The sequence below is a fragment of the Hyla sarda genome, chromosome 1 (genome assembly GCF_029499605.1).
Source record: "Hyla sarda isolate aHylSar1 chromosome 1, aHylSar1.hap1, whole genome shotgun sequence".
In the NCBI taxonomy this organism is placed as follows: Eukaryota; Metazoa; Chordata; class Amphibia; order Anura; family Hylidae; genus Hyla; species Hyla sarda.
In genome coordinates this window covers 462,304,007-462,312,751 of record NC_079189.1, presented here as the reverse complement: position 1 = coordinate 462,312,751, position 8,745 = coordinate 462,304,007, and the positions used below count along the sequence as shown (strand labels likewise).

At 42.1% G+C, this 8,745-nt stretch overlaps 1 protein-coding gene across 2 annotated transcripts in view; it reads right to left on the bottom strand.

Moving 5' to 3' along the window:
• B3GNT4 (UDP-GlcNAc:betaGal beta-1,3-N-acetylglucosaminyltransferase 4) overlaps positions 1–8,745 on the bottom strand; it is a 97,552-nt gene that overhangs the window by 33,927 nt on the left and 54,880 nt on the right. The gene's annotated exons all lie outside the window — the stretch shown is intronic.

Here is an 8,745-nt window from a genome sequence, read left to right as displayed (position 1 = left end):
AGACAAAATACAGGAAGTGTGGGCAGGACAAACGGGGATCTTTGACATTCTTCCAGCTCACACAGCAGCCTGATTGACAAGCAAGGAGCCTGCTTGTCCTGCCCACACTGTCTTTTGTTACAGCCAAGACACACAGGCAATAGCTGCCGGGACAAGACAGTATTTTTTTCACCCAAAAATATACACATTTTTTTTTTTTTAAATCAATGTACATTACAAATATACATAATTTTGTGATCTACTGTATATAAAAAATTTCTGCAAATGACATATACACAAATGTTGTCAGTTTTGTTTCATAAGAATATAAACAACCTGAATGCCAATTGGTGCAAATATTTTTCTTGATTTTATTAAAATAAAAAATTTATTTGACTCAATCTTTGACTGCCTTAATATCCCACTGCATGTATGTTTTAGCCATATTTCAGTGAAGAACTGTCTTTCACCAATACTAGGAAGCAGAAGAAACAAAGGTCTTAATTATAGATGAGCAAAGTTACAGTGATTTGATTCGTCAAGAACTTCTCGGCTCGGCAGTTGCTGACTTTAGCTTGCATAAATTAGTTCAGCTTTCAGGTGCTCCGGTGTTCTGGAAAAGGTGGAGAGAGTCCTAGGAGAGAGTCTCCAAGTCTGTATCCTCCTTTTCCAGCCCACCAGAGCACCTGAAAGCTGAACTAATTTAGGCAGGCTAAAGTCAGCAACTGCCAAGCCGAGAAGTTTGTGACTAATCGAATTACTGTAACTTTGCTCATCTCCAGTCTTGATGATTTTTGCTTGTATTTACTCAGGGTTGTAAATCCTAGGCCACTCCTTTTTAAGCTGATTGCAGGGGGTCCCAGCAGTCAGCTCCCCTGCGATGTCCTGTACAGGCCCTGGCTACTTAGGTGTCCTCTGCGCACTCCATTTCCCACCTCAACCGGTGATAGACAGATGCAAGTGAGGACCTCTCAGTCAATTAGGTGAGAACCGGAGCGTGTCAAGGATGAGGAAACTAGTTAGATTCTTATACAACAGGCTGGATCAGTGACTTACAATAAGAAATTTGCTCCCATATTGTTACCCAATAAAACATATTTTTGGAATACCCTCTTAGCAGCGTCCTCACTCCCTCCTGAGTTTTATGATGCCTTTGATAACAGTAATCCCAAAACACCAATAGCATCCCCTCCACCCCACAAACTAGCACTTGGATGCCAAAGTCCTTACTTCCATTCTGGCCTTCCATCATAATAGGTTTTTACCTCATCTCAGCCACTCTGACCAAGTCGGATTTGTTCCAGGGTGTCAGGCCCTGGACAATTATAAAGATTTATTAAAACTTATGCAGAGGAAAAGTTGACTAGTTTCCCATTGAAAAGTAAAAGAAGTGATCGGATTGGGAAACTGCCCCCCTTTTCTCTGCTCAGGTTTTGAAAAATCTCCCTAAATACCAGAAAAGCTCTGAACCTGATCCATTGGTTGAATACCTGTTCTACTCCTATGATGGCTTTGGACATGGAAAAGGACTTTAACCGCTTATTTGCTGTCTTTACGAAGTTTTGCTGGACATTTTGTAATAGTATTACTGAAACTCCCCTCTTCTACTTAAAGTTCTAAAAGAACTCGCCAGGACTGTCCACTTTCTCCTGCATTGTTTGCATGCAACCTCTGGTGACCCTCATAAGAGAACACCTGGATATATGCAGAGTCCCAATTGGCTCCTCTAACTATAAGATTAACCTCTTTGCAGATGACCTCTTGTTAACTCTTACCAGTCCACTTACATCCCTACCAAATTTACCTAAGCCGTAAGTTAACTCCACATCTAGACTCGCTAATAAGTGTTTAGGTGACTTGTGGCTACCACACATCCTTAACCCTTAATGTCCACCTGCGGCTCCTGAGGTATGACGCGCACTCAGCAGGTGAGTGTGCATCATACCAGGTGGGTCATACCGTTGCCATAGGCAACCAGGATCCACGGCTAATGCCGGATATTGCCAATCAGGCTGATGTCCAGCATTAACCCTAAAACTAAAGTAAACATTGCCGGTTAGCTCAATGGTGCTGTTTGGGACCGCCGCAGTAAAAACGCGGCATCCCAAACAGCTTGCATGACGTGAGGAGGATCCCTACCTGCCTCCTCGCTGTTCGATCGCCGAATGACTGCTTGGTGCCCGAGATTGAGGCAGGAGCAGTCGAGCGGCAAAAACACTGATCAATGCCCGGCTATTGCATATCAGTGTATGCAATGTTATAGTTCCCTATGGGGGCTATAACATTGCAAAGAAAAAAAAAAGTGAAAACAAAGTGTTAATAAATGTTATTTTACTTCCTTACTTAATAATAAAGTTTGAATTACCACCCCTTTCCCATAAAAAAACAAACAAACTGTGTAAACAAACGTGGTATCGCCGCATGGATAAATGTCCGAACTATAAAAATATATTAAACCGCACGGTCAATGACGTACATGTAAAAAAAAAAACTCCAATGCCCAAAATAGTGTATTTGGTCACGTTTTATACTAGAAATAAAATAAAAAGTTATCAAAAAGTCCAATCAAAACAAAAATGGTACTGATAAAAACTTCAGATCATGGCGCAAAAAATGAGCCCTCATACTGCCCCTTAAACAGAAAAATAAAAAAGTTATAGGGGTCAGAAGGACATTTTTCAACATATAAATTTTGGTGCATGTAGTTATAAATTTTTTTTTGTAGTAAAATAAAATCAAACCTATATAAATTGGGTATTCTTGCGACCGTATGGACCTACAGAATAAAAATAAGGTGCAATGTTTACAGAAAACTGCACTGCGTAGAAACGGAAGCCGCTAAAAATTACAAAATGGCTTTGCTTTTTTTTTTTTCAATTTTGCCCCACAAATAATTTTTTTTGTGTTCACCTTAGATTGTGTAGTGAAATTATTAATGGTATTACAAAGTAAAATTGTTGGCGCAAATAACAAGCCCTCATATAGATTTTTAGGTGAAAAATTGAAAGTGTTAGGATTTTTAGAAGGTGGTGAGGAAAAAACAAAAGAGCAAAAATGAAAAATCGCCAAAGAGGGAAGGGGTTAAATATCAGGCAGCTGGTGTGGCCCTTGTACACGTAAATCAACAACCTACACTTTCTATTGGACTAAGGTAGAACAAAGTAGCATAAAGTTACATGTATGAACCTACAATGCTACTTCTCAAAAATAATACAAATCAGAAATTCTTGATCACTTCTGCAAAATATATTGAAAAAAAGAAACTATATCAATTGACAAGGACTTTCCCCTACCACCTAAAATACATATATCCCCAAAATGCTAAGGACCACATACAGTACATATAGAGATGACAATAAAAGCACAATGAGGCTGCAGAGTAAGATGTATCAATTGTAACTTTGACTTAAATATATTGCACAATGCCCAAAATATTAAAGCCCACTCATTATACGAAGTGTCCAAGTGGCAGCATAGTAAGAGTAGAATTGTAACGTGCAGTGTTAAGGATCAGGTAGAAAATAATGCAACTACAAATATAAATACAATTACAGGTTACAAGTACTAATCACATAAGCTGCAGTAGACATCCTCTATGTGCGGTGGAGACCCTTCCCTTGCGCCTTAAAGGAGTAGTCCAGTGGTGAACCCAGTGGTGAACAACTTATCCCCTATCCTAAGGATAGGGAATAAGTTTGAGATCGCGGGGGGTCCGACCGCTGGGGCCCCCTGCGATCTCCTGTACGGAGCGCCGACAGCCCGCGGGAAGGGGGCGTGTCGACCTCCGCACGAAGCGGCGGCCGACACACCCCCTCAATACAACTCTATGGCAGAGCCGAAGCGCTGCCTTCGGCAATCTCCGGCTCTGCCATACAGTTGTATTGAGGGGGCGTGTCGGCCGCCGCTATCTGGCCGGAGAGCCTGGCCCCCGTACAGAGAGATCGCAGGAGGCCCCAGCGGTCGGACTCCCCGCGATCTCAAACTTATCCCCTATCCTTAGGATAGGGGATACATTTTTCACCACTGGACTACCCCTTTAATGTACATTTCATAAATAACCACTTTATCAGGTGGTGTCACACACTAGCCCTGTTTATATATACTCCATATCTCTGCATCTACCGCGAGTACAGAGGATCTGGCGAGGTCACAGAGCCGCACCCAATCAAATGACCTTGACAAGATTCTGTCCCTGTGTGCCAGCCTTGGGATTCCCTTCTGCCTGGATGGCCTCTACACGTGCCTTGAGACATGCACGGTATATCCCTATTAGTATAAGGGTATGTTTACACTCACTAATTTGAGAGGAATCCTTGCTCTCAGAATTCCGCGAGCGTAGATTCCGACAAGTGGCTGCCTCTGAAATCTGTGCAATTCCTGGAATTCTGCGCAAACAATGAACAGGTTCTTTCATTAAACGGATCAATTTCAGCGGCGGAATTCTCTGCTGCTGAAATTCCGCAATGTAATCGGGTCCACAGAATAACTTATTGACACTAATGTTAGGGGTTCACACCACGGTATTTCACACCAATTCCTCAGTGTGAACATACCCCAAATCAGTTACCTATGAATCAGCACATCGCCACTAGGTGTCTCAACAGGAAAAAGTTGTAACACATGCATCTGCCTGAAATTCATGCACTAATCGGCACACATACAAATATCCAATTTATCTACGTGTGTGTGTGTGTACACATATTAACCACATAGAATACATAAGCATCAATTAATAATAACATTTTAACTATAATAAATACCCAGTATATAGCAGTAATGAATTGATCATAAATCATAAAGATGATTCAATAACGTAGAAGACACACGTTAATGTACAAATACACTGTGCAAAAAGCATGACACGTCTATAATACCTAAATGAAAAATATATGTAATATATGATTAAACATAATTAGGTGCAATAATAATAAATTCTGCGTGCATGCATTATTTACAAAATAATAAGTGAATAATCAAATGCGTATAAATGTATCGATATGTTAAATCATGAGAAAAAAAATAATGCCAAACCGAAAAATGCTCATCACACAGAGGATGTCTACTGCAGGTAATCTTGAGGACTTTGTTGTTGTAGTTATATTGGTACTTTCGTATTTTCCACCTCACCTTCTAAAAATCGGAACGCTTTAAATGTAGCACCTACAGACTCATATATGAGGACTTGTTTTTTGTGCCACCAATTGTACTTTGTAATGCCATCGATCATTTCACCCAAAAATTATTGCGAAACCAGAAACAAAATTATTTGTGGGGCAAAATTGGAAAAAAAAACACCGCTATTTTGTAACTTTTGGGGGCTTCCGATTCTACGAAGTGCACTTTTTGGTAAGAATGACACCATATATTTATTTTGTAGGTCCATACAGTTACAAGGATACCCAATGTATATAGCTTTTTACTTTACTATATATAACTACATGCACCACAATTAGTATGTGTAACACATGTTTCTGAAGACAGGAACCCCATGGATATGGATCCGCTGGACCTGTGTGGCAGATGACTCGGACCGTACCAGGGAGCGGAGTCTAAGGTGCCGCTGGTTTTCACCAGAGCCCGCCGCAAAGCGGGATGGACTTGCTGCTGCAGGCAGCACCCAGGTCGCTACCCCTGGCACGGCTCGAAAACAGGTGGCTGAGGAGATGCGAGGCACAGGAGGGATATGGCAACTCGTAGTCTGGATAGCAGAAGGTCAGGGCAGGCGGCACAGTAGCGTAGTCAAAGCGAAGCAGGAGTTCAGTAGGCAGGTGGCAGAGGAGCAAGGTCAAGTCACAAGAGATCTGATACACGGCAAGGCAATACAGAGGAACGCTTTCTCAAAGGCACAAGGCAACAAAGATCCGGCAGGGAACTGAGCAGGGTGGAGGAATTTATAATTGAGCCACAGGTGGATTACACTAATGAGCATACTGGCCCTTTAAATCTTAAAGCTCCAACAATTCGCGTGTGCGCCAGAGCAGAAAGGCAGAGACAGAAGAAACACCCGGAGAGTGACAGACTGGGGCTCGCATGTGCCAGCCCTGTCGGCAGCAGAAGGTAAGGGGACCATGCGCTCGCGGCCAGCGTGTGTGGCCGGAGCGCAAAACGTAACAGTACCCCCCCCCCCCTTGATCTCCTCCTTTTTTACAAGAGAGAAAACTCCTGAGAAGGTCACGGTCCAGGATATTCTCCTTAGACTCCCAAGATCTCTCCTCAGGACCCTAACCCTCCCAGTCGACCAAAAAAAAAATTGTTTACCTCTCACAGTTTTTTCAGCAAGAATCTGTTTAACCTTGTAGACGACAGATAAGACAGGTGTGGGGACAAGATTCTTCTGAGAGAACCAGTTTATGACAAGAGGCTAAAGGAGAGAGATGTGGAAGGAATTGGGAATACGTAACGTAGCAGGTAGACGGAGTTTGTAGGAGACAGGATTGATCTTTTATAGAATCTGGAAGGAACCAAGGTAGCGGGGACTGAGCTTGTAACAGGGGATCTTGAAGCGGATGTATTTGGATGAAAGCCACACCATGTCACCAGGAGAGAAGGATGGAGGAGGTCTTCTACCTTTATCCGCTTGCGCCTTCATGCGTGAAGAAGCCTGGGACAACGACTGTCGGGTCTGTTGCCAGATGGTGGAGAAGTCACGGACCAGCTAATCAACAGCAGGAACACCGGAGGAGACTGGGAGAGGAAGAGGAAAATGGAGATGAAGTCCGTAGACAATAAAAAAGGGGGAAGACCTCATAGACACGGAATCCTTGTGATTATATGAGAATTCAGCCATGGGGAGAAGGTCGACCCAATCATCTTGGCAAGCTGAAACAAAATGGTGAAGATAAGTCTCAAGGATTTGATTAACCCTCTCCGCCTGACCGTTGGACTGAGGTTGGTAGGCCGAGGAGAAGTCCAGATTGATGTCCAGACGGTTACAAAGGGCTCACCAGAACTTAGAGACAAACTGCACACCTCGATCCGAAACGATATGCTGAGGAAGACCATGTAAATGAAATACATGCAACAAGAAGTACTTCGCCAGCTACGGGGCAGAAGGAAGACCTGGTAGAGGAATGAAATGAGCCATCTTGGAAAACCGATCTACAACGACCCAGGTGACAGTGTTATTATGAGAAGGTGGCAAATCGGTGAAGAAATCCATGACTATATGGGACCAGGGAATCTCTGGAATGGGTAGAGGCTATAAGAGTCCTGCAGGTCTTTGTCGAGGACTTTTGTCACAGGCACATGTTACACAGGACTGAACAAAATCAGAAACATCACGTTCAAGATGGGGCCACCAGTAGTGCCGGGAAATAAGAAGTAGAGTCTTGCATATTCCAGGATGTCCTGCTGTCAAGGAAGAATGACCCCATTTCAGGACCTTGTGTCTCAATCTGGCGGGCACAAAGGATATTCCCCCTCCCTCTTATTTGTTCGTCTGTGTCTTGTCTCCCCGTGTCCGTCATTGTTATGGTCTGTTGTCTGTCCTTGTCTTCCTCTTTCCCTTTTTATTTTCTATATACCGTGGAGGGACAGTCCATTGCCAGTTTACCTCATTTCATGATGTATATGGAATATGGTCTGCACAATTGAGATTTCTAATTTTTTGTATTATTTCATGTGTAGACATACCAATAAATACAGATTTGCCATAAAAACAATCCCTCTATGAAAATAAGAATTATGCCTCTGAAAAGATTAGGAGGAAAAAAACAAAAATGCAAATATGCCATCCTCCTATCTCGACCGCCTATCACGTCCTCATATCCCGGCCTGTAATGTGTGTACCAGGTATTGAAATATCACCAGCCGGAAGTTATGTGGGAACATACATTTCCCATTGATTTGCATGGGACTTTAAACAAAACCCCGACCCTCACAAATGGTGGTAGTTAAGGGTTAAATTAACTATCCTATATTTTAAATGGACATATAAGTAACATGTGACCAAGTATTATCGAAATGTCTCCAGCCGTTTGGGAAATATATGTTACTGCATAACTTCCATAGATTTGTGTGGGACCTTCCATAGATTTGTGTTAATCACCTATCCTATGTTTGTTGTTGAGATATAAGTAATATGTGTGCCAAGTTTCATGTTAATATCTTTAGCCATGTGGACGTGATGCTGGAACATACATACACACACATTGAGTTTTTTTTATATATATATATATATATATATATATATATATATATATATACATACACACTAGCTGAGTACCCGGTGTTGCCCGGTTTCTCCTTCCTAATCCTTGTTGTGGAGGAAAATCAACAGAGGACGCTTATGACTTCATATCCCAACCTCCTATCTCGACCTCCTATCCAGTCCACATATATTGTCATATCCCAACCCCATATCCTGTCCTCATACTCCAACCTCCTATCCCAACCTGTAGTATGTGTACCAGGTATTGAAATTTCTCCAGCCGTACGTACGGAAGTTATGTGAGAACATACATTTCCCACTGATTGGCATGGGACTTTAACCCCTTAATGACCAGGGGGTTTTCCGTTTTTGCACATTCGTTTTTTTCCTCCTTACCTTTCAATTTTGCACCTAAAAATCTATATTATGGCTTACTTTTTGCGCCACAAATTCTACTTTGCAGTGACATCAGTCATTTTACCCAAAAATCTACAGCGAAACGGAAAAAAAAAATCATTGTGAGACAAAATGGAAAAAAAATACGCCATTTTGTAACTTTTGGGGGCTTCTGTTTCTACACAGTAAATTTTTCACACACTCTTTATTCTGTAGGTCCA